The sequence below is a fragment of the Salvelinus fontinalis genome, unplaced genomic scaffold (assembly GCF_029448725.1).
Source record: "Salvelinus fontinalis isolate EN_2023a unplaced genomic scaffold, ASM2944872v1 scaffold_1805, whole genome shotgun sequence".
NCBI classification, from domain to species: domain Eukaryota; kingdom Metazoa; phylum Chordata; class Actinopteri; order Salmoniformes; family Salmonidae; genus Salvelinus; species Salvelinus fontinalis.
In genome coordinates, this window is record NW_026602014.1 from 1 (window position 1) to 27,446 (window position 27,446).

The 27,446-nt window shown below is 38.2% G+C and overlaps 36 non-coding genes across 36 annotated transcripts; all 36 read right to left on the reverse strand.

The window, feature by feature from the left end:
- Positions 1–156: 156 nt before the first annotated feature.
- On the reverse strand, positions 157–228 carry trnae-uuc (transfer RNA glutamic acid (anticodon UUC)). Its single transcript has one exon. It is a non-coding gene; the product is annotated as a tRNA-Glu (tRNA).
- Positions 229–1,038: 810 nt separating this feature from the next.
- trnar-acg (transfer RNA arginine (anticodon ACG)) lies at positions 1,039–1,111 on the reverse strand. The gene has a single exon. It is a non-coding gene; the product is annotated as a tRNA-Arg (tRNA).
- Positions 1,112–1,416: 305 nt separating this feature from the next.
- trnae-uuc (transfer RNA glutamic acid (anticodon UUC)) lies at positions 1,417–1,488 on the reverse strand. The gene has a single exon. It is a non-coding gene; the product is annotated as a tRNA-Glu (tRNA).
- Positions 1,489–2,298: 810 nt separating this feature from the next.
- Positions 2,299–2,371, reverse strand: trnar-acg (transfer RNA arginine (anticodon ACG)). The gene has a single exon. It is a non-coding gene; the product is annotated as a tRNA-Arg (tRNA).
- Positions 2,372–2,676: 305 nt separating this feature from the next.
- Positions 2,677–2,748, reverse strand: trnae-uuc (transfer RNA glutamic acid (anticodon UUC)). Its single transcript has one exon. It is a non-coding gene; the product is annotated as a tRNA-Glu (tRNA).
- An 810-nt stretch (positions 2,749–3,558) lies between these two features.
- Positions 3,559–3,631, reverse strand: trnar-acg (transfer RNA arginine (anticodon ACG)). Its single transcript has one exon. It is a non-coding gene; the product is annotated as a tRNA-Arg (tRNA).
- A 305-nt stretch (positions 3,632–3,936) lies between these two features.
- On the reverse strand, positions 3,937–4,008 carry trnae-uuc (transfer RNA glutamic acid (anticodon UUC)). Its single transcript has one exon. It is a non-coding gene; the product is annotated as a tRNA-Glu (tRNA).
- Positions 4,009–4,818: 810 nt separating this feature from the next.
- trnar-acg (transfer RNA arginine (anticodon ACG)) lies at positions 4,819–4,891 on the reverse strand. The gene has a single exon. It is a non-coding gene; the product is annotated as a tRNA-Arg (tRNA).
- A 305-nt stretch (positions 4,892–5,196) lies between these two features.
- On the reverse strand, positions 5,197–5,268 carry trnae-uuc (transfer RNA glutamic acid (anticodon UUC)). The gene has a single exon. It is a non-coding gene; the product is annotated as a tRNA-Glu (tRNA).
- Positions 5,269–6,078: 810 nt separating this feature from the next.
- On the reverse strand, positions 6,079–6,151 carry trnar-acg (transfer RNA arginine (anticodon ACG)). The gene has a single exon. It is a non-coding gene; the product is annotated as a tRNA-Arg (tRNA).
- Positions 6,152–6,456: 305 nt separating this feature from the next.
- Positions 6,457–6,528, reverse strand: trnae-uuc (transfer RNA glutamic acid (anticodon UUC)). Its single transcript has one exon. It is a non-coding gene; the product is annotated as a tRNA-Glu (tRNA).
- Positions 6,529–7,716: 1,188 nt separating this feature from the next.
- On the reverse strand, positions 7,717–7,788 carry trnae-uuc (transfer RNA glutamic acid (anticodon UUC)). Its single transcript has one exon. It is a non-coding gene; the product is annotated as a tRNA-Glu (tRNA).
- Positions 7,789–8,598: 810 nt separating this feature from the next.
- On the reverse strand, positions 8,599–8,671 carry trnar-acg (transfer RNA arginine (anticodon ACG)). Its single transcript has one exon. It is a non-coding gene; the product is annotated as a tRNA-Arg (tRNA).
- A 305-nt stretch (positions 8,672–8,976) lies between these two features.
- trnae-uuc (transfer RNA glutamic acid (anticodon UUC)) lies at positions 8,977–9,048 on the reverse strand. Its single transcript has one exon. It is a non-coding gene; the product is annotated as a tRNA-Glu (tRNA).
- An 810-nt stretch (positions 9,049–9,858) lies between these two features.
- On the reverse strand, positions 9,859–9,931 carry trnar-acg (transfer RNA arginine (anticodon ACG)). Its single transcript has one exon. It is a non-coding gene; the product is annotated as a tRNA-Arg (tRNA).
- A 305-nt stretch (positions 9,932–10,236) lies between these two features.
- On the reverse strand, positions 10,237–10,308 carry trnae-uuc (transfer RNA glutamic acid (anticodon UUC)). Its single transcript has one exon. It is a non-coding gene; the product is annotated as a tRNA-Glu (tRNA).
- An 810-nt stretch (positions 10,309–11,118) lies between these two features.
- On the reverse strand, positions 11,119–11,191 carry trnar-acg (transfer RNA arginine (anticodon ACG)). Its single transcript has one exon. It is a non-coding gene; the product is annotated as a tRNA-Arg (tRNA).
- Positions 11,192–11,496: 305 nt separating this feature from the next.
- On the reverse strand, positions 11,497–11,568 carry trnae-uuc (transfer RNA glutamic acid (anticodon UUC)). Its single transcript has one exon. It is a non-coding gene; the product is annotated as a tRNA-Glu (tRNA).
- Positions 11,569–12,378: 810 nt separating this feature from the next.
- trnar-acg (transfer RNA arginine (anticodon ACG)) lies at positions 12,379–12,451 on the reverse strand. Its single transcript has one exon. It is a non-coding gene; the product is annotated as a tRNA-Arg (tRNA).
- Positions 12,452–12,756: 305 nt separating this feature from the next.
- On the reverse strand, positions 12,757–12,828 carry trnae-uuc (transfer RNA glutamic acid (anticodon UUC)). The gene has a single exon. It is a non-coding gene; the product is annotated as a tRNA-Glu (tRNA).
- An 810-nt stretch (positions 12,829–13,638) lies between these two features.
- On the reverse strand, positions 13,639–13,711 carry trnar-acg (transfer RNA arginine (anticodon ACG)). The gene has a single exon. It is a non-coding gene; the product is annotated as a tRNA-Arg (tRNA).
- Positions 13,712–14,016: 305 nt separating this feature from the next.
- On the reverse strand, positions 14,017–14,088 carry trnae-uuc (transfer RNA glutamic acid (anticodon UUC)). The gene has a single exon. It is a non-coding gene; the product is annotated as a tRNA-Glu (tRNA).
- Positions 14,089–14,898: 810 nt separating this feature from the next.
- trnar-acg (transfer RNA arginine (anticodon ACG)) lies at positions 14,899–14,971 on the reverse strand. The gene has a single exon. It is a non-coding gene; the product is annotated as a tRNA-Arg (tRNA).
- A 305-nt stretch (positions 14,972–15,276) lies between these two features.
- On the reverse strand, positions 15,277–15,348 carry trnae-uuc (transfer RNA glutamic acid (anticodon UUC)). Its single transcript has one exon. It is a non-coding gene; the product is annotated as a tRNA-Glu (tRNA).
- An 810-nt stretch (positions 15,349–16,158) lies between these two features.
- On the reverse strand, positions 16,159–16,231 carry trnar-acg (transfer RNA arginine (anticodon ACG)). The gene has a single exon. It is a non-coding gene; the product is annotated as a tRNA-Arg (tRNA).
- Positions 16,232–16,536: 305 nt separating this feature from the next.
- trnae-uuc (transfer RNA glutamic acid (anticodon UUC)) lies at positions 16,537–16,608 on the reverse strand. Its single transcript has one exon. It is a non-coding gene; the product is annotated as a tRNA-Glu (tRNA).
- An 810-nt stretch (positions 16,609–17,418) lies between these two features.
- trnar-acg (transfer RNA arginine (anticodon ACG)) lies at positions 17,419–17,491 on the reverse strand. Its single transcript has one exon. It is a non-coding gene; the product is annotated as a tRNA-Arg (tRNA).
- A 305-nt stretch (positions 17,492–17,796) lies between these two features.
- Positions 17,797–17,868, reverse strand: trnae-uuc (transfer RNA glutamic acid (anticodon UUC)). Its single transcript has one exon. It is a non-coding gene; the product is annotated as a tRNA-Glu (tRNA).
- An 810-nt stretch (positions 17,869–18,678) lies between these two features.
- On the reverse strand, positions 18,679–18,751 carry trnar-acg (transfer RNA arginine (anticodon ACG)). Its single transcript has one exon. It is a non-coding gene; the product is annotated as a tRNA-Arg (tRNA).
- A 305-nt stretch (positions 18,752–19,056) lies between these two features.
- trnae-uuc (transfer RNA glutamic acid (anticodon UUC)) lies at positions 19,057–19,128 on the reverse strand. Its single transcript has one exon. It is a non-coding gene; the product is annotated as a tRNA-Glu (tRNA).
- An 810-nt stretch (positions 19,129–19,938) lies between these two features.
- trnar-acg (transfer RNA arginine (anticodon ACG)) lies at positions 19,939–20,011 on the reverse strand. The gene has a single exon. It is a non-coding gene; the product is annotated as a tRNA-Arg (tRNA).
- Positions 20,012–20,316: 305 nt separating this feature from the next.
- On the reverse strand, positions 20,317–20,388 carry trnae-uuc (transfer RNA glutamic acid (anticodon UUC)). Its single transcript has one exon. It is a non-coding gene; the product is annotated as a tRNA-Glu (tRNA).
- Positions 20,389–21,197: 809 nt separating this feature from the next.
- trnar-acg (transfer RNA arginine (anticodon ACG)) lies at positions 21,198–21,270 on the reverse strand. The gene has a single exon. It is a non-coding gene; the product is annotated as a tRNA-Arg (tRNA).
- Positions 21,271–21,575: 305 nt separating this feature from the next.
- trnae-uuc (transfer RNA glutamic acid (anticodon UUC)) lies at positions 21,576–21,647 on the reverse strand. The gene has a single exon. It is a non-coding gene; the product is annotated as a tRNA-Glu (tRNA).
- An 810-nt stretch (positions 21,648–22,457) lies between these two features.
- trnar-acg (transfer RNA arginine (anticodon ACG)) lies at positions 22,458–22,530 on the reverse strand. Its single transcript has one exon. It is a non-coding gene; the product is annotated as a tRNA-Arg (tRNA).
- A 305-nt stretch (positions 22,531–22,835) lies between these two features.
- On the reverse strand, positions 22,836–22,907 carry trnae-uuc (transfer RNA glutamic acid (anticodon UUC)). The gene has a single exon. It is a non-coding gene; the product is annotated as a tRNA-Glu (tRNA).
- Positions 22,908–27,446: the final 4,539 nt, after the last annotated feature.

Here is a 27,446-nt window from a genome sequence, read left to right on the forward strand (position 1 = left end):
GCAAACATGAAGTGTATTCAACGTTTAAAAAGCCTTGTCAATTTTGAATCTACATAACATGTCACATTTCCTGAGGGAATACTTTTGTGTTGTGTGATACTGCAGCCAGTTAAAATATGTTGTTACACAAGTGCATGGCACACGACAAGATGTTCTTTCCCATACCGGGAGTTGAACCCGGGCCACCTGGGTGAAAACCAGGAATCCTTACCGCTAGACCATATGGGAAGCCGTTTCCTTTAAAAAAACATCAAGGTCAAAACTATAAATGTTGAAATTATGCCTGTTGTAATTAAAAGCGCCATATTTTTTCTCAGAGATGTTGGGGAAAAGTCCCATATAAAATCAGTCTAAAATGTGTTTGAAGAGAGAACAGCCAGACACAATGAAAAGTATACAGTATTTTTCCCAGCTTGATTTTGGTCAACTAAAGACAGTGTTGATTCAGCCAGGATTTCAACCTTGAATCTTCTGATCTGTGTACACAGTCATAGCGTCTGTCACGACAAGGTTCCTTGGTTTTCTGTTACAGATGCATATCTTCATTTGATCCTCCTGTTGTTGCATGAATTTTACTGCAGAGCAAGAAATGCAAACATGAAGTGTATTCAACGTTTAAAAAGCATTGTCAATTTTGAATCTACATAACATTTCACATTTCCTGTTACTGAGGGAATATTGTTGTGTTGTGTGATACTGCTGCCAGGTAAAATCTGTTGTTACACAAGTGCATGCCAAATAATAAGGTTTCTATCCCATACCGGGAGTAGAACCTATGACACCTGTGCATACACCAGAAATCCTTACCGATAGACCATATGGGAAAAGACTTTCTTAAAAAAAACATCACAGACAAATCTATAAATGTTGAAATGATGCCTTTTGTAATTAATAGCTCCATTTTTTTTCTCAGAGATGTTGGGATGAAAAGTCCCATATAAAATCAGTCTAAAATGTGTTTGAAAAGAGAACAGCCAGACACAATGAAAAGTATACAGTATCATTCCCGGCTTGATTTCAATCAATTAAATATAGTGACGAGCCAGCCAGGAGTCGAACCTAGAATCTTCTGATCCGTAGTCAGACACGTTATCCATTGCGCCACTGGCCCCACAGACAAGCTGAAGTCAGGTCACTCCTAGAACAGTGTACACAGTCATAGCTTTTGTCAACGACAAGGTTCTTTGGTTTTCTGTTACAGATGCATATCTTCATTTGATCCTCCTGTTGTTGCATTAATTTTACTGCAGAGCAAGAACTGCAAACATGAAGTGTATTCAACGTTTAAAAAGCCTTGTCAATTTTGAATCTACATAACATGTCACATTTCCTGAGGGAATACTTTTGTGTTGTGTGATACTGCAGCCAGTTAAAATATGTTGTTACACAAGTGCATGGCACACGACAAGATGTTCTTTCCCATACCGGGAGTTGAACCCGGGCCACCTGGGTGAAAACCAGGAATCCTTACCGCTAGACCATATGGGAAGCCGTTTCCTTTAAAAAAACATCAAGGTCAAAACTATAAATGTTGAAATTATGCCTGTTGTAATTAAAAGCGCCATATTTTTTCTCAGAGATGTTGGGGAAAAGTCCCATATAAAATCAGTCTAAAATGTGTTTGAAGAGAGAACAGCCAGACACAATGAAAAGTATACAGTATTTTTCCCAGCTTGATTTTGGTCAACTAAAGACAGTGTTGATTCAGCCAGGATTTCAACCTTGAATCTTCTGATCTGTGTACACAGTCATAGCGTCTGTCACGACAAGGTTCCTTGGTTTTCTGTTACAGATGCATATCTTCATTTGATCCTCCTGTTGTTGCATGAATTTTACTGCAGAGCAAGAAATGCAAACATGAAGTGTATTCAACGTTTAAAAAGCATTGTCAATTTTGAATCTACATAACATTTCACATTTCCTGTTACTGAGGGAATATTGTTGTGTTGTGTGATACTGCTGCCAGGTAAAATCTGTTGTTACACAAGTGCATGCCAAATAATAAGGTTTCTATCCCATACCGGGAGTAGAACCTATGACACCTGTGCATACACCAGAAATCCTTACCGATAGACCATATGGGAAAAGACTTTCTTAAAAAAAACATCACAGACAAATCTATAAATGTTGAAATGATGCCTTTTGTAATTAATAGCTCCATTTTTTTTCTCAGAGATGTTGGGATGAAAAGTCCCATATAAAATCAGTCTAAAATGTGTTTGAAAAGAGAACAGCCAGACACAATGAAAAGTATACAGTATCATTCCCGGCTTGATTTCAATCAATTAAATATAGTGACGAGCCAGCCAGGAGTCGAACCTAGAATCTTCTGATCCGTAGTCAGACACGTTATCCATTGCGCCACTGGCCCCACAGACAAGCTGAAGTCAGGTCACTCCTAGAACAGTGTACACAGTCATAGCTTTTGTCAACGACAAGGTTCTTTGGTTTTCTGTTACAGATGCATATCTTCATTTGATCCTCCTGTTGTTGCATTAATTTTACTGCAGAGCAAGAACTGCAAACATGAAGTGTATTCAACGTTTAAAAAGCCTTGTCAATTTTGAATCTACATAACATGTCACATTTCCTGAGGGAATACTTTTGTGTTGTGTGATACTGCAGCCAGTTAAAATATGTTGTTACACAAGTGCATGGCACACGACAAGATGTTCTTTCCCATACCGGGAGTTGAACCCGGGCCACCTGGGTGAAAACCAGGAATCCTTACCGCTAGACCATATGGGAAGCCGTTTCCTTTAAAAAAACATCAAGGTCAAAACTATAAATGTTGAAATTATGCCTGTTGTAATTAAAAGCGCCATATTTTTTCTCAGAGATGTTGGGGAAAAGTCCCATATAAAATCAGTCTAAAATGTGTTTGAAGAGAGAACAGCCAGACACAATGAAAAGTATACAGTATTTTTCCCAGCTTGATTTTGGTCAACTAAAGACAGTGTTGATTCAGCCAGGATTTCAACCTTGAATCTTCTGATCTGTGTACACAGTCATAGCGTCTGTCACGACAAGGTTCCTTGGTTTTCTGTTACAGATGCATATCTTCATTTGATCCTCCTGTTGTTGCATGAATTTTACTGCAGAGCAAGAAATGCAAACATGAAGTGTATTCAACGTTTAAAAAGCATTGTCAATTTTGAATCTACATAACATTTCACATTTCCTGTTACTGAGGGAATATTGTTGTGTTGTGTGATACTGCTGCCAGGTAAAATCTGTTGTTACACAAGTGCATGCCAAATAATAAGGTTTCTATCCCATACCGGGAGTAGAACCTATGACACCTGTGCATACACCAGAAATCCTTACCGATAGACCATATGGGAAAAGACTTTCTTAAAAAAAACATCACAGACAAATCTATAAATGTTGAAATGATGCCTTTTGTAATTAATAGCTCCATTTTTTTTCTCAGAGATGTTGGGATGAAAAGTCCCATATAAAATCAGTCTAAAATGTGTTTGAAAAGAGAACAGCCAGACACAATGAAAAGTATACAGTATCATTCCCGGCTTGATTTCAATCAATTAAATATAGTGACGAGCCAGCCAGGAGTCGAACCTAGAATCTTCTGATCCGTAGTCAGACACGTTATCCATTGCGCCACTGGCCCCACAGACAAGCTGAAGTCAGGTCACTCCTAGAACAGTGTACACAGTCATAGCTTTTGTCAACGACAAGGTTCTTTGGTTTTCTGTTACAGATGCATATCTTCATTTGATCCTCCTGTTGTTGCATTAATTTTACTGCAGAGCAAGAACTGCAAACATGAAGTGTATTCAACGTTTAAAAAGCCTTGTCAATTTTGAATCTACATAACATGTCACATTTCCTGAGGGAATACTTTTGTGTTGTGTGATACTGCAGCCAGTTAAAATATGTTGTTACACAAGTGCATGGCACACGACAAGATGTTCTTTCCCATACCGGGAGTTGAACCCGGGCCACCTGGGTGAAAACCAGGAATCCTTACCGCTAGACCATATGGGAAGCCGTTTCCTTTAAAAAAACATCAAGGTCAAAACTATAAATGTTGAAATTATGCCTGTTGTAATTAAAAGCGCCATATTTTTTCTCAGAGATGTTGGGGAAAAGTCCCATATAAAATCAGTCTAAAATGTGTTTGAAGAGAGAACAGCCAGACACAATGAAAAGTATACAGTATTTTTCCCAGCTTGATTTTGGTCAACTAAAGACAGTGTTGATTCAGCCAGGATTTCAACCTTGAATCTTCTGATCTGTGTACACAGTCATAGCGTCTGTCACGACAAGGTTCCTTGGTTTTCTGTTACAGATGCATATCTTCATTTGATCCTCCTGTTGTTGCATGAATTTTACTGCAGAGCAAGAAATGCAAACATGAAGTGTATTCAACGTTTAAAAAGCATTGTCAATTTTGAATCTACATAACATTTCACATTTCCTGTTACTGAGGGAATATTGTTGTGTTGTGTGATACTGCTGCCAGGTAAAATCTGTTGTTACACAAGTGCATGCCAAATAATAAGGTTTCTATCCCATACCGGGAGTAGAACCTATGACACCTGTGCATACACCAGAAATCCTTACCGATAGACCATATGGGAAAAGACTTTCTTAAAAAAAACATCACAGACAAATCTATAAATGTTGAAATGATGCCTTTTGTAATTAATAGCTCCATTTTTTTTCTCAGAGATGTTGGGATGAAAAGTCCCATATAAAATCAGTCTAAAATGTGTTTGAAAAGAGAACAGCCAGACACAATGAAAAGTATACAGTATCATTCCCGGCTTGATTTCAATCAATTAAATATAGTGACGAGCCAGCCAGGAGTCGAACCTAGAATCTTCTGATCCGTAGTCAGACACGTTATCCATTGCGCCACTGGCCCCACAGACAAGCTGAAGTCAGGTCACTCCTAGAACAGTGTACACAGTCATAGCTTTTGTCAACGACAAGGTTCTTTGGTTTTCTGTTACAGATGCATATCTTCATTTGATCCTCCTGTTGTTGCATTAATTTTACTGCAGAGCAAGAACTGCAAACATGAAGTGTATTCAACGTTTAAAAAGCCTTGTCAATTTTGAATCTACATAACATGTCACATTTCCTGAGGGAATACTTTTGTGTTGTGTGATACTGCAGCCAGTTAAAATATGTTGTTACACAAGTGCATGGCACACGACAAGATGTTCTTTCCCATACCGGGAGTTGAACCCGGGCCACCTGGGTGAAAACCAGGAATCCTTACCGCTAGACCATATGGGAAGACGTTTCCTTTAAAAAAACATCAAGGTCAAAACTATAAATGTTGAAATTATGCCTGTTGTAATTAAAAGCGCCATATTTTTTCTCAGAGATGTTGGGGAAAAGTCCCATATAAAATCAGTCTAAAATGTGTTTGAAGAGAGAACAGCCAGACACAATGAAAAGTATACAGTATTTTTCCCAGCTTGATTTTGGTCAACTAAAGACAGTGTTGATTCAGCCAGGATTTCAACCTTGAATCTTCTGATCTGTGTACACAGTCATAGCGTCTGTCACGACAAGGTTCCTTGGTTTTCTGTTACAGATGCATATCTTCATTTGATCCTCCTGTTGTTGCATGAATTTTACTGCAGAGCAAGAAATGCAAACATGAAGTGTATTCAACGTTTAAAAAGCATTGTCAATTTTGAATCTACATAACATTTCACATTTCCTGTTACTGAGGGAATATTGTTGTGTTGTGTGATACTGCTGCCAGGTAAAATCTGTTGTTACACAAGTGCATGCCAAATAATAAGGTTTCTATCCCATACCGGGAGTAGAACCTATGACACCTGTGCATACACCAGAAATCCTTACCGATAGACCATATGGGAAAAGACTTTCTTAAAAAAAACATCACAGACAAATCTATAAATGTTGAAATGATGCCTTTTGTAATTAATAGCTCCATTTTTTTTCTCAGAGATGTTGGGATGAAAAGTCCCATATAAAATCAGTCTAAAATGTGTTTGAAAAGAGAACAGCCAGACACAATGAAAAGTATACAGTATCATTCCCGGCTTGATTTCAATCAATTAAATATAGTGACGAGCCAGCCAGGAGTCGAACCTAGAATCTTCTGATCCGTAGTCAGACACGTTATCCATTGCGCCACTGGCCCCACAGACAAGCTGAAGTCAGGTCACTCCTAGAACAGTGTACACAGTCATAGCTTTTGTCAACGACAAGGTTCTTTGGTTTTCTGTTACAGATGCATATCTTCATTTGATCCTCCTGTTGTTGCATTAATTTTACTGCAGAGCAAGAACTGCAAACATGATGTGTATTCAACGTTTAAAAAGCCTTGTCAATTTTGAATCTACATAACATGTCACATTTCCTGAGGGAATACTTTTGTGTTGTGTGATACTGCAGCCAGTTAAAATATGTTGTTACACAAGTGCATGGCACACGACAAGATGTTCTTTCCCATACCGGGAGTTGAACCCGGGCCACCTGGGTGAAAACCAGGAATCCTTACCGCTAGACCATATGGGAAGCCGTTTCCTTTAAAAAAACATCAAGGTCAAAACTATAAATGTTGAAATTATGCCTGTTGTAATTAAAAGCGCCATATTTTTTCTCAGAGATGTTGGGGAAAAGTCCCATATAAAATCAGTCTAAAATGTGTTTGAAGAGAGAACAGCCAGACACAATGAAAAGTATACAGTATTTTTCCCAGCTTGATTTTGGTCAACTAAAGACAGTGTTGATTCAGCCAGGATTTCAACCTTGAATCTTCTGATCTGTGTACACAGTCATAGCGTCTGTCACGACAAGGTTCCTTGGTTTTCTGTTACAGATGCATATCTTCATTTGATCCTCCTGTTGTTGCATGAATTTTACTGCAGAGCAAGAAATGCAAACATGAAGTGTATTCAACGTTTAAAAAGCATTGTCAATTTTGAATCTACATAACATTTCACATTTCCTGTTACTGAGGGAATATTGTTGTGTTGTGTGATACTGCTGCCAGGTAAAATCTGTTGTTACACAAGTGCATGCCAAATAATAAGGTTTCTATCCCATACCGGGAGTAGAACCTATGACACCTGTGCGTACACCAGAAATCCTTACCGATAGACCATATGGGAAAAGACTTTCTTAAAAAAAACATCACAGACAAATCTATAAATGTTGAAATGATGCCTTTTGTAATTAATAGCTCCATTTTTTTTCTCAGAGATGTTGGGATGAAAAGTCCCATATAAAATCAGTCTAAAATGTGTTTGAAAAGAGAACAGCCAGACACAATGAAAAGTATACAGTATCATTCCCGGCTTGATTTCAATCAATTAAATATAGTGACGAGCCAGCCAGTAGTCGAACCTAGAATCTTCTGATCCGTAGTCAGACACGTTATCCATTGCGTCACTGGCCCCACAGACAAGCTGAAGTCAGGTCACTCCTAGAACAGTGTACACAGTCATAGCTTTTGTCAACGACAAGGTTCTTTGGTTTTCTGTTACAGATGCATATCTTCATTTGATCCTCCTGTTGTTGCATTAATTTTACTGCAGAGCAAGAACTGCAAACATGAAGTGTATTCAACGTTTAAAAAGCCTTGTCAATTTTGAATCTACATAACATGTCACATTTCCTGAGGGAATACTTTTGTGTTGTGTGATACTGCAGCCAGTTAAAATATGTTGTTACACAAGTGCATGGCACACGACAAGATGTTCTTTCCCATACCGGGAGTTGAACCCGGGCCACCTGGGTGAAAACCAGGAATCCTTACCGCTAGACCATATGGGAAGCCGTTTCCTTTAAAAAAACATCAAGGTCAAAACTATAAATGTTGAAATTATGCCTGTTGTAATTAAAAGCGCCATATTTTTTCTCAGAGATGTTGGGGAAAAGTCCCATATAAAATCAGTCTAAAATGTGTTTGAAGAGAGAACAGCCAGACACAATGAAAAGTATACAGTATTTTTCCCAGCTTGATTTTGGTCAACTAAAGACAGTGTTGATTCAGCCAGGATTTCAACCTTGAATCTTCTGATCTGTGTACACAGTCATAGCGTCTGTCACGACAAGGTTCCTTGGTTTTCTGTTACAGATGCATATCTTCATTTGATCCTCCTGTTGTTGCATGAATTTTACTGCAGAGCAAGAAATGCAAACATGAAGTGTATTCAACGTTTAAAAAGCATTGTCAATTTTGAATCTACATAACATTTCACATTTCCTGTTACTGAGGGAATATTGTTGTGTTGTGTGATACTGCTGCCAGGTAAAATCTGTTGTTACACAAGTGCATGCCAAATAATAAGGTTTCTATCCCATACCGGGAGTAGAACCTATGACACCTGTGCGTACACCAGAAATCCTTACCGATAGACCATATGGGAAAAGACTTTCTTAAAAAAAACATCACAGACAAATCTATAAATGTTGAAATGATGCCTTTTGTAATTAATAGCTCCATTTTTTTTCTCAGAGATGTTGGGATGAAAAGTCCCATATAAAATCAGTCTAAAATGTGTTTGAAAAGAGAACAGCCAGACACAATGAAAAGTATACAGTATCATTCCCGGCTTGATTTCAATCAATTAAATATAGTGACGAGCCAGCCAGGAGTCGAACCTAGAATCTTCTGATCCGTAGTCAGACACGTTATCCATTGCGCCACTGGCCCCACAGACAAGCTGAAGTCAGGTCACTCCTAGAACAGTGTACACAGTCATAGCTTTTGTCAACGACAAGGTTCTTTGGTTTTCTGTTACAGATGCATATCTTCATTTGATCCTCCTGTTGTTGCATTAATTTTACTGCAGAGCAAGAACTGCAAACATGAAGTGTATTCAACGTTTAAAAAGCCTTGTCAATTTTGAATCTACATAACATGTCACATTTCCTGAGGGAATACTTTTGTGTTGTGTGATACTGCAGCCAGTTAAAATATGTTGTTACACAAGTGCATGGCACACGACAAGATGTTCTTTCCCATACCGGGAGTTGAACCCGGGCCACCTGGGTGAAAACCAGGAATCCTTACCGCTAGACCATATGGGAAGCCGTTTCCTTTAAAAAAACATCAAGGTCAAAACTATAAATGTTGAAATTATGCCTGTTGTAATTAAAAGCGCCATATTTTTTCTCAGAGATGTTGGGGAAAAGTCCCATATAAAATCAGTCTAAAATGTGTTTGAAGAGAGAACAGCCAGACACAATGAAAAGTATACAGTATTTTTCCCAGCTTGATTTTGGTCAACTAAAGACAGTGTTGATTCAGCCAGGATTTCAACCTTGAATCTTCTGATCTGTGTACACAGTCATAGCGTCTGTCACGACAAGGTTCCTTGGTTTTCTGTTACAGATGCATATCTTCATTTGATCCTCCTGTTGTTGCATGAATTTTACTGCAGAGCAAGAAATGCAAACATGAAGTGTATTCAACGTTTAAAAAGCATTGTCAATTTTGAATCTACATAACATTTCACATTTCCTGTTACTGAGGGAATATTGTTGTGTTGTGTGATACTGCTGCCAGGTAAAATCTGTTGTTACACAAGTGCATGCCAAATAATAAGGTTTCTATCCCATACCGGGAGTAGAACCTATGACACCTGTGCATACACCAGAAATCCTTACCGATAGACCATATGGGAAAAGACTTTCTTAAAAAAAACATCACAGACAAATCTATAAATGTTGAAATGATGCCTTTTGTAATTAATAGCTCCATTTTTTTTCTCAGAGATGTTGGGATGAAAAGTCCCATATAAAATCAGTCTAAAATGTGTTTGAAAAGAGAACAGCCAGACACAATGAAAAGTATACAGTATCATTCCCGGCTTGATTTCAATCAATTAAATATAGTGACGAGCCAGCCAGGAGTCGAACCTAGAATCTTCTGATCCGTAGTCAGACACGTTATCCATTGCGCCACTGGCCCCACAGACAAGCTGAAGTCAGGTCACTCCTAGAACAGTGTACACAGTCATAGCTTTTGTCAACGACAAGGTTCTTTGGTTTTCTGTTACAGATGCATATCTTCATTTGATCCTCCTGTTGTTGCATTAATTTTACTGCAGAGCAAGAACTGCAAACATGAAGTGTATTCAACGTTTAAAAAGCCTTGTCAATTTTGAATCTACATAACATGTCACATTTCCTGAGGGAATACTTTTGTGTTGTGTGATACTGCAGCCAGTTAAAATATGTTGTTACACAAGTGCATGGCACACGACAAGATGTTCTTTCCCATACCGGGAGTTGAACCCGGGCCACCTGGGTGAAAACCAGGAATCCTTACCGCTAGACCATATGGGAAGCCGTTTCCTTTAAAAAAACATCAAGGTCAAAACTATAAATGTTGAAATTATGCCTGTTGTAATTAAAAGCGCCATATTTTTTCTCAGAGATGTTGGGGAAAAGTCCCATATAAAATCAGTCTAAAATGTGTTTGAAGAGAGAACAGCCAGACACAATGAAAAGTATACAGTATTTTTCCCAGCTTGATTTTGGTCAACTAAAGACAGTGTTGATTCAGCCAGGATTTCAACCTTGAATCTTCTGATCTGTGTACACAGTCATAGCGTCTGTCACGACAAGGTTCCTTGGTTTTCTGTTACAGATGCATATCTTCATTTGATCCTCCTGTTGTTGCATGAATTTTACTGCAGAGCAAGAAATGCAAACATGAAGTGTATTCAACGTTTAAAAAGCATTGTCAATTTTGAATCTACATAACATTTCACATTTCCTGTTACTGAGGGAATATTGTTGTGTTGTGTGATACTGCTGCCAGGTAAAATCTGTTGTTACACAAGTGCATGCCAAATAATAAGGTTTCTATCCCATACCGGGAGTAGAACCTATGACACCTGTGCATACACCAGAAATCCTTACCGATAGACCATATGGGAAAAGACTTTCTTAAAAAAAACATCACAGACAAATCTATAAATGTTGAAATGATGCCTTTTGTAATTAATAGCTCCATTTTTTTTCTCAGAGATGTTGGGATGAAAAGTCCCATATAAAATCAGTCTAAAATGTGTTTGAAAAGAGAACAGCCAGACACAATGAAAAGTATACAGTATCATTCCCGGCTTGATTTCAATCAATTAAATATAGTGACGAGCCAGCCAGGAGTCGAACCTAGAATCTTCTGATCCGTAGTCAGACACGTTATCCATTGCGCCACTGGCCCCACAGACAAGCTGAAGTCAGGTCACTCCTAGAACAGTGTACACAGTCATAGCTTTTGTCAACGACAAGGTTCTTTGGTTTTCTGTTACAGATGCATATCTTCATTTGATCCTCCTGTTGTTGCATTAATTTTACTGCAGAGCAAGAACTGCAAACATGAAGTGTATTCAACGTTTAAAAAGCCTTGTCAATTTTGAATCTACATAACATGTCACATTTCCTGAGGGAATACTTTTGTGTTGTGTGATACTGCAGCCAGTTAAAATATGTTGTTACACAAGTGCATGGCACACGACAAGATGTTCTTTCCCATACCGGGAGTTGAACCCGGGCCACCTGGGTGAAAACCAGGAATCCTTACCGCTAGACCATATGGGAAGCCGTTTCCTTTAAAAAAACATCAAGGTCAAAACTATAAATGTTGAAATTATGCCTGTTGTAATTAAAAGCGCCATATTTTTTCTCAGAGATGTTGGGGAAAAGTCCCATATAAAATCAGTCTAAAATGTGTTTGAAGAGAGAACAGCCAGACACAATGAAAAGTATACAGTATTTTTCCCAGCTTGATTTTGGTCAACTAAAGACAGTGTTGATTCAGCCAGGATTTCAACCTTGAATCTTCTGATCTGTGTACACAGTCATAGCGTCTGTCACGACAAGGTTCCTTGGTTTTCTGTTACAGATGCATATCTTCATTTGATCCTCCTGTTGTTGCATGAATTTTACTGCAGAGCAAGAAATGCAAACATGAAGTGTATTCAACGTTTAAAAAGCATTGTCAATTTTGAATCTACATAACATTTCACATTTCCTGTTACTGAGGGAATATTGTTGTGTTGTGTGATACTGCTGCCAGGTAAAATCTGTTGTTACACAAGTGCATGCCAAATAATAAGGTTTCTATCCCATACCGGGAGTAGAACCTATGACACCTGTGCATACACCAGAAATCCTTACCGATAGACCATATGGGAAAAGACTTTCTTAAAAAAAACATCACAGACAAATCTATAAATGTTGAAATGATGCCTTTTGTAATTAATAGCTCCATTTTTTTTCTCAGAGATGTTGGGATGAAAAGTCCCATATAAAATCAGTCTAAAATGTGTTTGAAAAGAGAACAGCCAGACACAATGAAAAGTATACAGTATCATTCCCGGCTTGATTTCAATCAATTAAATATAGTGACGAGCCAGCCAGGAGTCGAACCTAGAATCTTCTGATCCGTAGTCAGACACGTTATCCATTGCGCCACTGGCCCCACAGACAAGCTGAAGTCAGGTCACTCCTAGAACAGTGTACACAGTCATAGCTTTTGTCAACGACAAGGTTCTTTGGTTTTCTGTTACAGATGCATATCTTCATTTGATCCTCCTGTTGTTGCATTAATTTTACTGCAGAGCAAGAACTGCAAACATGAAGTGTATTCAACGTTTAAAAAGCCTTGTCAATTTTGAATCTACATAACATGTCACATTTCCTGAGGGAATACTTTTGTGTTGTGTGATACTGCAGCCAGTTAAAATATGTTGTTACACAAGTGCATGGCACACGACAAGATGTTCTTTCCCATACCGGGAGTTGAACCCGGGCCACCTGGGTGAAAACCAGGAATCCTTACCGCTAGACCATATGGGAAGCCGTTTCCTTTAAAAAAACATCAAGGTCAAAACTATAAATGTTGAAATTATGCCTGTTGTAATTAAAAGCGCCATATTTTTTCTCAGAGATGTTGGGGAAAAGTCCCATATAAAATCAGTCTAAAATGTGTTTGAAGAGAGAACAGCCAGACACAATGAAAAGTATACAGTATTTTTCCCAGCTTGATTTTGGTCAACTAAAGACAGTGTTGATTCAGCCAGGATTTCAACCTTGAATCTTCTGATCTGTGTACACAGTCATAGCGTCTGTCACGACAAGGTTCCTTGGTTTTCTGTTACAGATGCATATCTTCATTTGATCCTCCTGTTGTTGCATGAATTTTACTGCAGAGCAAGAAATGCAAACATGAAGTGTATTCAACGTTTAAAAAGCATTGTCAATTTTGAATCTACATAACATTTCACATTTCCTGTTACTGAGGGAATATTGTTGTGTTGTGTGATACTGCTGCCAGGTAAAATCTGTTGTTACACAAGTGCATGCCAAATAATAAGGTTTCTATCCCATACCGGGAGTAGAACCTATGACACCTGTGCGTACACCAGAAATCCTTACCGATAGACCATATGGGAAAAGACTTTCTTAAAAAAAACATCACAGACAAATCTATAAATGTTGAAATGATGCCTTTTGTAATTAATAGCTCCATTTTTTTTCTCAGAGATGTTGGGATGAAAAGTCCCATATAAAATCAGTCTAAAATGTGTTTGAAAAGAGAACAGCCAGACACAATGAAAAGTATACAGTATCATTCCCGGCTTGATTTCAATCAATTAAATATAGTGACGAGCCAGCCAGGAGTCGAACCTAGAATCTTCTGATCCGTAGTCAGACACGTTATCCATTGCGCCACTGGCCCCACAGACAAGCTGAAGTCAGGTCACTCCTAGAACAGTGTACACAGTCATAGCTTTTGTCAACGACAAGGTTCTTTGGTTTTCTGTTACAGATGCATATCTTCATTTGATCCTCCTGTTGTTGCATTAATTTTACTGCAGAGCAAGAACTGCAAACATGAAGTGTATTCAACGTTTAAAAAGCCTTGTCAATTTTGAATCTACATAACATGTCACATTTCCTGAGGGAATACTTTTGTGTTGTGTGATACTGCAGCCAGTTAAAATATGTTGTTACACAAGTGCATGGCACACGACAAGATGTTCTTTCCCATACCGGGAGTTGAACCCGGGCCACCTGGGTGAAAACCAGGAATCCTTACCGCTAGACCATATGGGAAGCCGTTTCCTTTAAAAAAACATCAAGGTCAAAACTATAAATGTTGAAATTATGCCTGTTGTAATTAAAAGCGCCATATTTTTTCTCAGAGATGTTGGGGAAAAGTCCCATATAAAATCAGTCTAAAATGTGTTTGAAGAGAGAACAGCCAGACACAATGAAAAGTATACAGTATTTTTCCCAGCTTGATTTTGGTCAACTAAAGACAGTGTTGATTCAGCCAGGATTTCAACCTTGAATCTTCTGATCTGTGTACACAGTCATAGCGTCTGTCACGACAAGGTTCCTTGGTTTTCTGTTACAGATGCATATCTTCATTTGATCCTCCTGTTGTTGCATGAATTTTACTGCAGAGCAAGAAATGCAAACATGAAGTGTATTCAACGTTTAAAAAGCATTGTCAATTTTGAATCTACATAACATTTCACATTTCCTGTTACTGAGGGAATATTGTTGTGTTGTGTGATACTGCTGCCAGGTAAAATCTGTTGTTACACAAGTGCATGCCAAATAATAAGGTTTCTATCCCATACCGGGAGTAGAACCTATGACACCTGTGCGTACACCAGAAATCCTTACCGATAGACCATATGGGAAAAGACTTTCTTAAAAAAAACATCACAGACAAATCTATAAATGTTGAAATGATGCCTTTTGTAATTAATAGCTCCATTTTTTTTCTCAGAGATGTTGGGATGAAAAGTCCCATATAAAATCAGTCTAAAATGTGTTTGAAAAGAGAACAGCCAGACACAATGAAAAGTATACAGTATCATTCCCGGCTTGATTTCAATCAATTAAATATAGTGACGAGCCAGCCAGGAGTCGAACCTAGAATCTTCTGATCCGTAGTCAGACACGTTATCCATTGCGCCACTGGCCCCACAGACAAGCTGAAGTCAGGTCACTCCTAGAACAGTGTACACAGTCATAGCTTTTGTCAACGACAAGGTTCTTTGGTTTTCTGTTACAGATGCATATCTTCATTTGATCCTCCTGTTGTTGCATTAATTTTACTGCAGAGCAAGAACTGCAAACATGAAGTGTATTCAACGTTTAAAAAGCCTTGTCAATTTTGAATCTACATAACATGTCACATTTCCTGAGGGAATACTTTTGTGTTGTGTGATACTGCAGCCAGTTAAAATATGTTGTTACACAAGTGCATGGCACACGACAAGATGTTCTTTCCCATACCGGGAGTTGAACCCGGGCCACCTGGGTGAAAACCAGGAATCCTTACCGCTAGACCATATGGGAAGCCGTTTCCTTTAAAAAAACATCAAGGTCAAAACTATAAATGTTGAAATTATGCCTGTTGTAATTAAAAGCGCCATATTTTTTCTCAGAGATGTTGGGGAAAAGTCCCATATAAAATCAGTCTAAAATGTGTTTGAAGAGAGAACAGCCAGACACAATGAAAAGTATACAGTATTTTTCCCAGCTTGATTTTGGTCAACTAAAGACAGTGTTGATTCAGCCAGGATTTCAACCTTGAATCTTCTGATCTGTGTACACAGTCATAGCGTCTGTCACGACAAGGTTCCTTGGTTTTCTGTTACAGATGCATATCTTCATTTGATCCTCCTGTTGTTGCATGAATTTTACTGCAGAGCAAGAAATGCAAACATGAAGTGTATTCAACGTTTAAAAAGCATTGTCAATTTTGAATCTACATAACATTTCACATTTCCTGTTACTGAGGGAATATTGTTGTGTTGTGTGATACTGCTGCCAGGTAAAATCTGTTGTTACACAAGTGCATGCCAAATAATAAGGTTTCTATCCCATACCGGGAGTAGAACCTATGACACCTGTGCATACACCAGAAATCCTTACCGATAGACCATATGGGAAAAGACTTTCTTAAAAAAAACATCACAGACAAATCTATAAATGTTGAAATGATGCCTTTTGTAATTAATAGCTCCATTTTTTTTCTCAGAGATGTTGGGATGAAAAGTCCCATATAAAATCAGTCTAAAATGTGTTTGAAAAGAGAACAGCCAGACACAATGAAAAGTATACAGTATCATTCCCGGCTTGATTTCAATCAATTAAATATAGTGACGAGCCAGCCAGGAGTCGAACCTAGAATCTTCTGATCCGTAGTCAGACACGTTATCCATTGCGCCACTGGCCCCACAGACAAGCTGAAGTCAGGTCACTCCTAGAACAGTGTACACAGTCATAGCTTTTGTCAACGACAAGGTTCTTTGGTTTTCTGTTACAGATGCATATCTTCATTTGATCCTCCTGTTGTTGCATTAATTTTACTGCAGAGCAAGAACTGCAAACATGAAGTGTATTCAACGTTTAAAAAGCCTTGTCAATTTTGAATCTACATAACATGTCACATTTCCTGAGGGAATACTTTTGTGTTGTGTGATACTGCAGCCAGTTAAAATATGTTGTTACACAAGTGCATGGCACACGACAAGATGTTCTTTCCCATACCGGGAGTTGAACCCGGGCCACCTGGGTGAAAACCAGGAATCCTTACCGCTAGACCATATGGGAAGACGTTTCCTTTAAAAAAACATCAAGGTCAAAACTATAAATGTTGAAATTATGCCTGTTGTAATTAAAAGCGCCATATTTTTTCTCAGAGATGTTGGGGAAAAGTCCCATATAAAATCAGTCTAAAATGTGTTTGAAGAGAGAACAGCCAGACACAATGAAAAGTATACAGTATTTTTCCCAGCTTGATTTTGGTCAACTAAAGACAGTGTTGATTCAGCCAGGATTTCAACCTTGAATCTTCTGATCTGTGTACACAGTCATAGCGTCTGTCACGACAAGGTTCCTTGGTTTTCTGTTACAGATGCATATCTTCATTTGATCCTCCTGTTGTTGCATGAATTTTACTGCAGAGCAAGAAATGCAAACATGAAGTGTATTCAACGTTTAAAAAGCATTGTCAATTTTGAATCTACATAACATTTCACATTTCCTGTTACTGAGGGAATATTGTTGTGTTGTGTGATACTGCTGCCAGGTAAAATCTGTTGTTACACAAGTGCATGCCAAATAATAAGGTTTCTATCCCATACCGGGAGTAGAACCTATGACACCTGTGCATACACCAGAAATCCTTACCGATAGACCATATGGGAAAAGACTTTCTTAAAAAAAACATCACAGACAAATCTATAAATGTTGAAATGATGCCTTTTGTAATTAATAGCTCCATTTTTTTTCTCAGAGATGTTGGGATGAAAAGTCCCATATAAAATCAGTCTAAAATGTGTTTGAAAAGAGAACAGCCAGACACAATGAAAAGTATACAGTATCATTCCCGGCTTGATTTCAATCAATTAAATATAGTGACGAGCCAGCCAGGAGTCGAACCTAGAATCTTCTGATCCGTAGTCAGACACGTTATCCATTGCGCCACTGGCCCCACAGACAAGCTGAAGTCAGGTCACTCCTAGAACAGTGTACACAGTCATAGCTTTTGTCAACGACAAGGTTCTTTGGTTTTCTGTTACAGATGCATATCTTCATTTGATCCTCCTGTTGTTGCATTAATTTTACTGCAGAGCAAGAACTGCAAACATGAAGTGTATTCAACGTTTAAAAAGCCTTGTCAATTTTGAATCTACATAACATGTCACATTTCCTGAGGGAATACTTTTGTGTTGTGTGATACTGCAGCCAGTTAAAATATGTTGTTACACAAGTGCATGGCACACGACAAGATGTTCTTTCCCATACCGGGAGTTGAACCCGGGCCACCTGGGTGAAAACCAGGAATCCTTACCGCTAGACCATATGGGAAGACGTTTCCTTTAAAAAAACATCAAGGTCAAAACTATAAATGTTGAAATTATGCCTGTTGTAATTAAAAGCGCCATATTTTTTCTCAGAGATGTTGGGGAAAAGTCCCATATAAAATCAGTCTAAAATGTGTTTGAAGAGAGAACAGCCAGACACAATGAAAAGTATACAGTATTTTTCCCAGCTTGATTTTGGTCAACTAAAGACAGTGTTGATTCAGCCAGGATTTCAACCTTGAATCTTCTGATCTGTGTACACAGTCATAGCGTCTGTCACGACAAGGTTCCTTGGTTTTCTGTTACAGATGCATATCTTCATTTGATCCTCCTGTTGTTGCATGAATTTTACTGCAGAGCAAGAAATGCAAACATGAAGTGTATTCAACGTTTAAAAAGCATTGTCAATTTTGAATCTACATAACATTTCACATTTCCTGTTACTGAGGGAATATTGTTGTGTTGTGTGATACTGCTGCCAGGTAAAATCTGTTGTTACACAAGTGCATGCCAAATAATAAGGTTTCTATCCCATACCGGGAGTAGAACCTATGACACCTGTGCATACACCAGAAATCCTTACCGATAGACCATATGGGAAAAGACTTTCTTAAAAAAAACATCACAGACAAATCTATAAATGTTGAAATGATGCCTTTTGTAATTAATAGCTCCATTTTTTTTCTCAGAGATGTTGGGATGAAAAGTCCCATATAAAATCAGTCTAAAATGTGTTTGAAAAGAGAACAGCCAGACACAATGAAAAGTATACAGTATCATTCCCGGCTTGATTTCAATCAATTAAATATAGTGACGAGCCAGCCAGGAGTCGAACCTAGAATCTTCTGATCCGTAGTCAGACACGTTATCCATTGCGCCACTGGCCCCACAGACAAGCTGAAGTCAGGTCACTCCTAGAACAGTGTACACAGTCATAGCTTTTGTCAACGACAAGGTTCTTTGGTTTTCTGTTACAGATGCATATCTTCATTTGATCCTCCTGTTGTTGCATTAATTTTACTGCAGAGCAAGAACTGCAAACATGAAGTGTATTCAACGTTTAAAAAGCCTTGTCAATTTTGAATCTACATAACATGTCACATTTCCTGAGGGAATACTTTTGTGTTGTGTGATACTGCAGCCAGTTAAAATATGTTGTTACACAAGTGCATGGCACACGACAAGATGTTCTTTCCCATACCGGGAGTTGAACCCGGGCCACCTGGGTGAAAACCAGGAATCCTTACCGCTAGACCATATGGGAAGACGTTTCCTTTAAAAAAACATCAAGGTCAAAACTATAAATGTTGAAATTATGCCTGTTGTAATTAAAAGCGCCATATTTTTTCTCAGAGATGTTGGGGAAAAGTCCCATATAAAATCAGTCTAAAATGTGTTTGAAGAGAGAACAGCCAGACACAATGAAAAGTATACAGTATTTTTCCCAGCTTGATTTTGGTCAACTAAAGACAGTGTTGATTCAGCCAGGATTTCAACCTTGAATCTTCTGATCTGTGTACACAGTCATAGCGTCTGTCACGACAAGGTTCCTTGGTTTTCTGTTACAGATGCATATCTTCATTTGATCCTCCTGTTGTTGCATGAATTTTACTGCAGAGCAAGAAATGCAAACATGAAGTGTATTCAACGTTTAAAAAGCATTGTCAATTTTGAATCTACATAACATTTCACATTTCCTGTTACTGAGGGAATATTGTTGTGTTGTGTGATACTGCTGCCAGGTAAAATCTGTTGTTACACAAGTGCATGCCAAATAATAAGGTTTCTATCCCATACCGGGAGTAGAACCTATGACACCTGTGCATACACCAGAAATCCTTACCGATAGACCATATGGGAAAAGACTTTCTTAAAAAAAACATCACAGACAAATCTATAAATGTTGAAATGATGCCTTTTGTAATTAATAGCTCCATTTTTTTTCTCAGAGATGTTGGGATGAAAAGTCCCATATAAAATCAGTCTAAAATGTGTTTGAAAAGAGAACAGCCAGACACAATGAAAAGTATACAGTATCATTCCCGGCTTGATTTCAATCAATTAAATATAGTGACGAGCCAGCCAGGAGTCGAACCTAGAATCTTCTGATCCGTAGTCAGACACGTTATCCATTGCGCCACTGGCCCCACAGACAAGCTGAAGTCAGGTCACTCCTAGAACAGTGTACACAGTCATAGCTTTTGTCAACGACAAGGTTCTTTGGTTTTCTGTTACAGATGCATATCTTCATTTGATCCTCCTGTTGTTGCATTAATTTTACTGCAGAGCAAGAACTGCAAACATGAAGTGTATTCAACGTTTAAAAAGCCTTGTCAATTTTGAATCTACATAACATGTCACATTTCCTGAGGGAATACTTTTGTGTTGTGTGATACTGCAGCCAGTTAAAATATGTTGTTACACAAGTGCATGGCACACGACAAGATGTTCTTTCCCATACCGGGAGTTGAACCCGGGCCACCTGGGTGAAAACCAGGAATCCTTACCGCTAGACCATATGGGAAGCCGTTTCCTTTAAAAAAACATCAAGGTCAAAACTATAAATGTTGAAATTATGCCTGTTGTAATTAAAAGCGCCATATTTTTTCTCAGAGATGTTGGGGAAAAGTCCCATATAAAATCAGTCTAAAATGTGTTTGAAGAGAGAACAGCCAGACACAATGAAAAGTATACAGTATTTTTCCCAGCTTGATTTTGGTCAACTAAAGACAGTGTTGATTCAGCCAGGATTTCAACCTTGAATCTTCTGATCTGTGTACACAGTCATAGCGTCTGTCACGACAAGGTTCCTTGGTTTTCTGTTACAGATGCATATCTTCATTTGATCCTCCTGTTGTTGCATGAATTTTACTGCAGAGCAAGAAATGCAAACATGAAGTGTATTCAACGTTTAAAAAGCATTGTCAATTTTGAATCTACATAACATTTCACATTTCCTGTTACTGAGGGAATATTGTTGTGTTGTGTGATACTGCTGCCAGGTAAAATCTGTTGTTACACAAGTGCATGCCAAATAATAAGGTTTCTATCCCATACCGGGAGTAGAACCTATGACACCTGTGCGTACACCAGAAATCCTTACCGATAGACCATATGGGAAAAGACTTTCTTAAAAAAAACATCACAGACAAATCTATAAATGTTGAAATGATGCCTTTTGTAATTAATAGCTCCATTTTTTTCTCAGAGATGTTGGGATGAAAAGTCCCATATAAAATCAGTCTAAAATGTGTTTGAAAAGAGAACAGCCAGGCACAATGAAAAGTATACAGTATCATTCCCGGATTGATTTCAATCAATTAAATATAGTGACGAGCCAGCCAGGAGTCGAACCTAGAATCTTCTGATCCGTAGTCAGACACGTTATCCATTGCGCCACTGGCCCCACAGACAAGCTGAAGTCAGGTCACTCCTAGAACAGTGTACACAGTCATAGCTTTTGTCAACGACAAGGTTCTTTGGTTTTCTGTTACAGATGCATATCTTCATTTGATCCTCCTGTTGTTGCATTAATTTTACTGCAGAGCAAGAACTGCAAACATGAAGTGTATTCAACGTTTAAAAAGCCTTGTCAATTTTGAATCTACATAACATGTCACATTTCCTGAGGGAATACTTTTGTGTTGTGTGATACTGCAGCCAGTTAAAATATGTTGTTACACAAGTGCATGGCACACGACAAGATGTTCTTTCCCATACCGGGAGTTGAACCCGGGCCACCTGGGTGAAAACCAGGAATCCTTACCGCTAGACCATATGGGAAGACGTTTCCTTTAAAAAAACATCAAGGTCAAAACTATAAATGTTGAAATTATGCCTGTTGTAATTAAAAGCGCCATATTTTTTCTCAGAGATGTTGGGGAAAAGTCCCATATAAAATCAGTCTAAAATGTGTTTGAAGAGAGAACAGCCAGACACAATGAAAAGTATACAGTATTTTTCCCAGCTTGATTTTGGTCAACTAAAGACAGTGTTGATTCAGCCAGGATTTCAACCTTGAATCTTCTGATCTGTGTACACAGTCATAGCGTCTGTCACGACAAGGTTCCTTGGTTTTCTGTTACAGATGCATATCTTCATTTGATCCTCCTGTTGTTGCATGAATTTTACTGCAGAGCAAGAAATGCAAACATGAAGTGTATTCAACGTTTAAAAAGCATTGTCAATTTTGAATCTACATAACATTTCACATTTCCTGTTACTGAGGGAATATTGTTGTGTTGTGTGATACTGCTGCCAGGTAAAATCTGTTGTTACACAAGTGCATGCCAAATAATAAGGTTTCTATCCCATACCGGGAGTAGAACCTATGACACCTGTGCATACACCAGAAATCCTTACCGATAGACCATATGGGAAAAGACTTTCTTAAAAAAAACATCACAGACAAATCTATAAATGTTGAAATGATGCCTTTTGTAATTAATAGCTCCATTTTTTTTCTCAGAGATGTTGGGATGAAAAGTCCCATATAAAATCAGTCTAAAATGTGTTTGAAAAGAGAACAGCCAGACACAATGAAAAGTATACAGTATCATTCCCGGCTTGATTTCAATCAATTAAATATAGTGACGAGCCAGCCAGGAGTCGAACCTAGAATCTTCTGATCCGTAGTCAGACACGTTATCCATTGCGCCACTGGCCCCACAGACAAGCTGAAGTCAGGTCACTCCTAGAACAGTGTACACAGTCATAGCTTTTGTCAACGACAAGGTTCTTTGGTTTTCTGTTACAGATGCATATCTTCATTTGATCCTCCTGTTGTTGCATGAATTTTACTGCAGAGCAAGAACTGCAAACATGATGTGTATTCAACGTTTAAAAAGCCTTGTCAATTTTGAATCTACATAACATGTCACATTTCCTGAGGGAATACTTTTGTGTTGTGTGATACTGCAGCCAGTTAAAATATGTTGTTACACAAGTGCATGGCACACGACAAGATGTTCTTTCCCATACCGGGAGTTGAACCCGGGCCACCTGGGTGAAAACCAGGAATCCTTACCGCTAGACCATATGGGAAGACGTTTCCTTTAAAAAAACATCAAGGTCAAAACTATAAATGTTGAAATTATGCCTGTTGTAATTAAAAGCGCCATATTTTTTCTCAGAGATGTTGGGGAAAAGTCCCATATAAAATCAGTCTAAAATGTGTTTGAAGAGAGAACAGCCAGACACAATGAAAAGTATACAGTATTTTTCCCAGCTTGATTTTGGTCAACTAAAGACAGTGTTGATTCAGCCAGGATTTCAACCTTGAATCTTCTGATCTGTGTACACAGTCATAGCGTCTGTCACGACAAGGTTCCTTGGTTTTCTGTTACAGATGCATATCTTCATTTGATCCTCCTGTTGTTGCATGAATTTTACTGCAGAGCAAGAAATGCAAACATGAAGTGTATTCAACGTTTAAAAAGCATTGTCAATTTTGAATCTACATAACATTTCACATTTCCTGTTACTGAGGGAATATTGTTGTGTTGTGTGATACTGCTGCCAGGTAAAATCTGTTGTTACACAAGTGCATGCCAAATAATAAGGTTTCTATCCCATACCGGGAGTAGAACCTATGACACCTGTGCATACACCAGAAATCCTTACCGATAGACCATATGGGAAAAGACTTTCTTAAAAAAAACATCACAGACAAATCTATAAATGTTGAAATGATGCCTTTTGTAATTAATAGCTCCATTTTTTTTCTCAGAGATGTTGGGATGAAAAGTCCCATATAAAATCAGTCTAAAATGTGTTTGAAAAGAGAACAGCCAGACACAATGAAAAGTATACAGTATCATTCCCGGCTTGATTTCAATCATTTAAATATAGTGACGAGCCAGCCAGGAGTCGAACCTAGAATTGTCTAGGATCAGCGTGGCGCTAGCGGCACCCCCCCCCCCCCACTGAAAAACCAGTGCCGCGAAATTCAAAAAAAATATTTTTTTTAAATATTTAACTTTCACACATTAAAGTCCAATACAGCTAATGAAAGACACAGATCTTGTGAATCCAGTCAACATTTCCGATTTTTAAAATGTTTTACAGGGAAGACACAATATGTAAAGATGTACATCTATTACCTAAAAACACATTAGCATAATCCACCATCTTTTATTTGTCCACCAACACCAGTAGCCATCACCAATTCGGCTAAACTAAGATATTTATAGCCCCTAACCAACAAAAAAACTCATTAGATGACAGTCTGATAACATATTTATGGTATGGGATAGGTTTTGTTAGAAAAAAGTGCATATTTCAGGTAGACTTCATAGTTTACAATTGCACCCACCATCACAAATGGACTAGAATAATTACAATGAGCAACGTGTTTACCTAACTACTAATCATCAAACATTTCGTAAAAATACACAGCATACACGAATCGAAAGACACAGATCCTGTGAATACAGACAATATTTCAGATTTTCTAAGTGTCTTACAGCGAAAACACAATAAATCGTTATATTAGCTTAGCACATAGCAATTAGCAGCCCAGCATTGATTCTAGCCAAAGTGAGCGATAAAAGTCAACATCGCCAAAAGATATTAATTTTTTCACTAACCTTCTCAGAATTCTTCCGATGACACTCCTGTAACATCACATTACAACATGCATATACAGTTTGATCGAAAATGTTTATATTTAGCCCCCAAAATCATGGTTAGACAATGTGAAATGTAGCTCAGTTGGTCAGAAAATGTCCTTGCGCCACTTAGACAGTGATCTACTCTTATACATAAATACTCATAAACGTGACTAAAAAATACAGGGTGGACAGGGATTGATAGACAATTTAATTCTTAATACAATTGCGTTATTACATTTTTTAATTTATCCTTACTTTTCAATACAGTTTGCGCCAAGCGAAGCTACGTCAAAAAACATGGCGTCCTAAGCCACTAAAATGTTTCGACAGAAACACGATTTATCATAATAAAAATGTCCTACCTTGAGCTGTTCTTCCATCAGTATCTTGGGCAAAGGATCCTTTCTTGGGAGAAATCGTCTTTTGGTGGAAAGCTGTCCTCTTGCCATGTGGAAATGTCAACTGCGTTCGGGATGAACTGAAAAGCGTGCCCAACTTTTCACATCGTTGCAAAAATAAATGTCCCAAAATCGCACTAAACGGATATAAATTGCTATAAAACGCTTTAAATTAACTACCTTATGATGTTTTTAACTCCTATAACGAGTGAAAAGATGACCGGAGAAATATAACAGGCTAAACTAACGCTTGGAACAAGTGCGCGCCGGTGTCCTCTTGGCTCATGACGCAGCTCCCAAAGAATGACTAGCTTCAGGGTTTTTTTCATTTGTAGGGCCTGTGAACGCGCAATCGACCCCGTTGGAATCGTCATCACGTAAAGGCATCCAGGGGAAGACGTAAGAAGTGTCCGTATAGTCATAGCAACGACAGTGCCCTTTTAAATGACTTCAGAACAGTGGCCAACATTTCTCAAATCTGACTCCATGTCAGGGAAATTGCTGTAGAATGGGCTCTGTTCCACTTAGAGACAAAATTTCAACTCCTATAGAAACTATAGACTGTTTTCTATCCAATAATAATAATAATATGCATATTGTACGATCAAGGATTTTGTGGGAAGCCGTTTAAAAAATTAGCCAAATTAGCATAAGTAGTCTAAACAGCGCCCCCAGTCTAGGATCAGCGTGGCGCTAGCGGCACCCCCCCCCCCCCCCACTGAAAAACCAGTGCCGCGAAATTCAAAAAAAATATTTTTTTAAAATATTTAACTTTCACACATTAAAGTCCAATACAGCTAATGAAAGACACAGATCTTGTGAATCCAGTCAACATTTCCGATTTTTAAAATGTTTTACAGGGAAGACACAATATGTAAAGATGTACATCTATTACCTAAAAACACATTAGCATAATCCACCATCTTTTATTTGTCCACCAACACCAGTAGCCATCACCAATTCGGCTAAACTAAGATATTTATAGCCCCTAACCAACAAAAAAACTCATTAGATGACAGTCTGATAACATATTTATGGTATGGGATAGGTTTTGTTAGAAAAAAGTGCATATTTCAGGTAGACTTCATAGTTTACAATTGCACCCACCATCACAAATGGACTAGAATAATTACAATGAGCAACGTGTTTACCTAACTACTAATCATCAAACATTTCGTAAAAATACACAGCATACACGAATCGAAAGACACAGATCCTGTGAATACAGACAATATTTCAGATTTTCTAAGTGTCTTACAGCGAAAACACAATAAATCGTTATATTAGCTTAGCACATAGCAATTAGCAGCCCAGCATTGATTCTAGCCAAAGTGAGCGATAAAAGTCAACATCGCCAAAAGATATTAATTTTTTCACTAACCTTCTCAGAATTCTTCCGATGACACTCCTGTAACATCACATTACAACATGCATATACAGTTTGATCGAAAATGTTTATATTTAGCCCCCAAAATCATGGTTAGACAATGTGAAATGTAGCTCAGTTGGTCAGAAAATGTCCTTGCGCCACTTAGACAGTGATCTACTCTTATACATAAATACTCATAAACGTGACTAAAAAATACAGGGTGGACAGGGATTGATAGACAATTTAATTCTTAATACAATTGCGTTATTACATTTTTTAATTTATCCTTACTTTTCAATACAGTTTGCGCCAAGCGAAGCTACGTCAAAAAACATGGCGTCCTAAGCCACTAAAATGTTTCGACAGAAACACGATTTATCATAATAAAAATGTCCTACCTTGAGCTGTTCTTCCATCAGTATCTTGGGCAAAGGATCCTTTCTTGGGAGAAATCGTCTTTTGGTGGAAAGCTGTCCTCTTGCCATGTGGAAATGTCAACTGCGTTCGGGATGAACTGAAAAGCGTGCCCAACTTTTCACATCGTTGCAAAAATAAATGTCCCAAAATCGCACTAAACGGATATAAATTGCTATAAAACGCTTTAAATTAACTACCTTATGATGTTTTTAACTCCTATAACGAGTGAAAAGATGACCGGAGAAATATAACAGGCTAAACTAACGCTTGGAACAAGTGCGCGCCGGTGTCCTCTTGGCTCATGACGCAGCTCCCAAAGAATGACTAGCTTCAGGGTTTTTTCATTTGTAGGGCCTGTGAACGCGCAATCGACCCCGTTGGAATCGTCATCACGTAAAGGCATCCAGGGGAAGACGTAAGAAGTGTCCGTATAGTCATAGCAACGACAGTGCCCTTTTAAATGACTTCAGAACAGTGGCCAACATTTCTCAAATCTGACTCCATGTCAGGGAAATTGCTGTAGAATGGGCTCTGTTCCACTTAGAGACAAAATTTCAACTCCTATAGAAACTATAGACTGTTTTCTATCCAATAATAATAATAATATGCATATTGTACGATCAAGGATTTTGTGGGAAGCCGTTTAAAAAATTAGCCAAATTAGCATAAGTAGTCTAAACAGCGCCCCCATCCCCAACAGGTTAAAAAGCATTGTCAATTTTGAATCTACATAACATTTCACATTTCCTGTTACTGAGGGAATATTGTTGTGTTGTGCGATACTGCT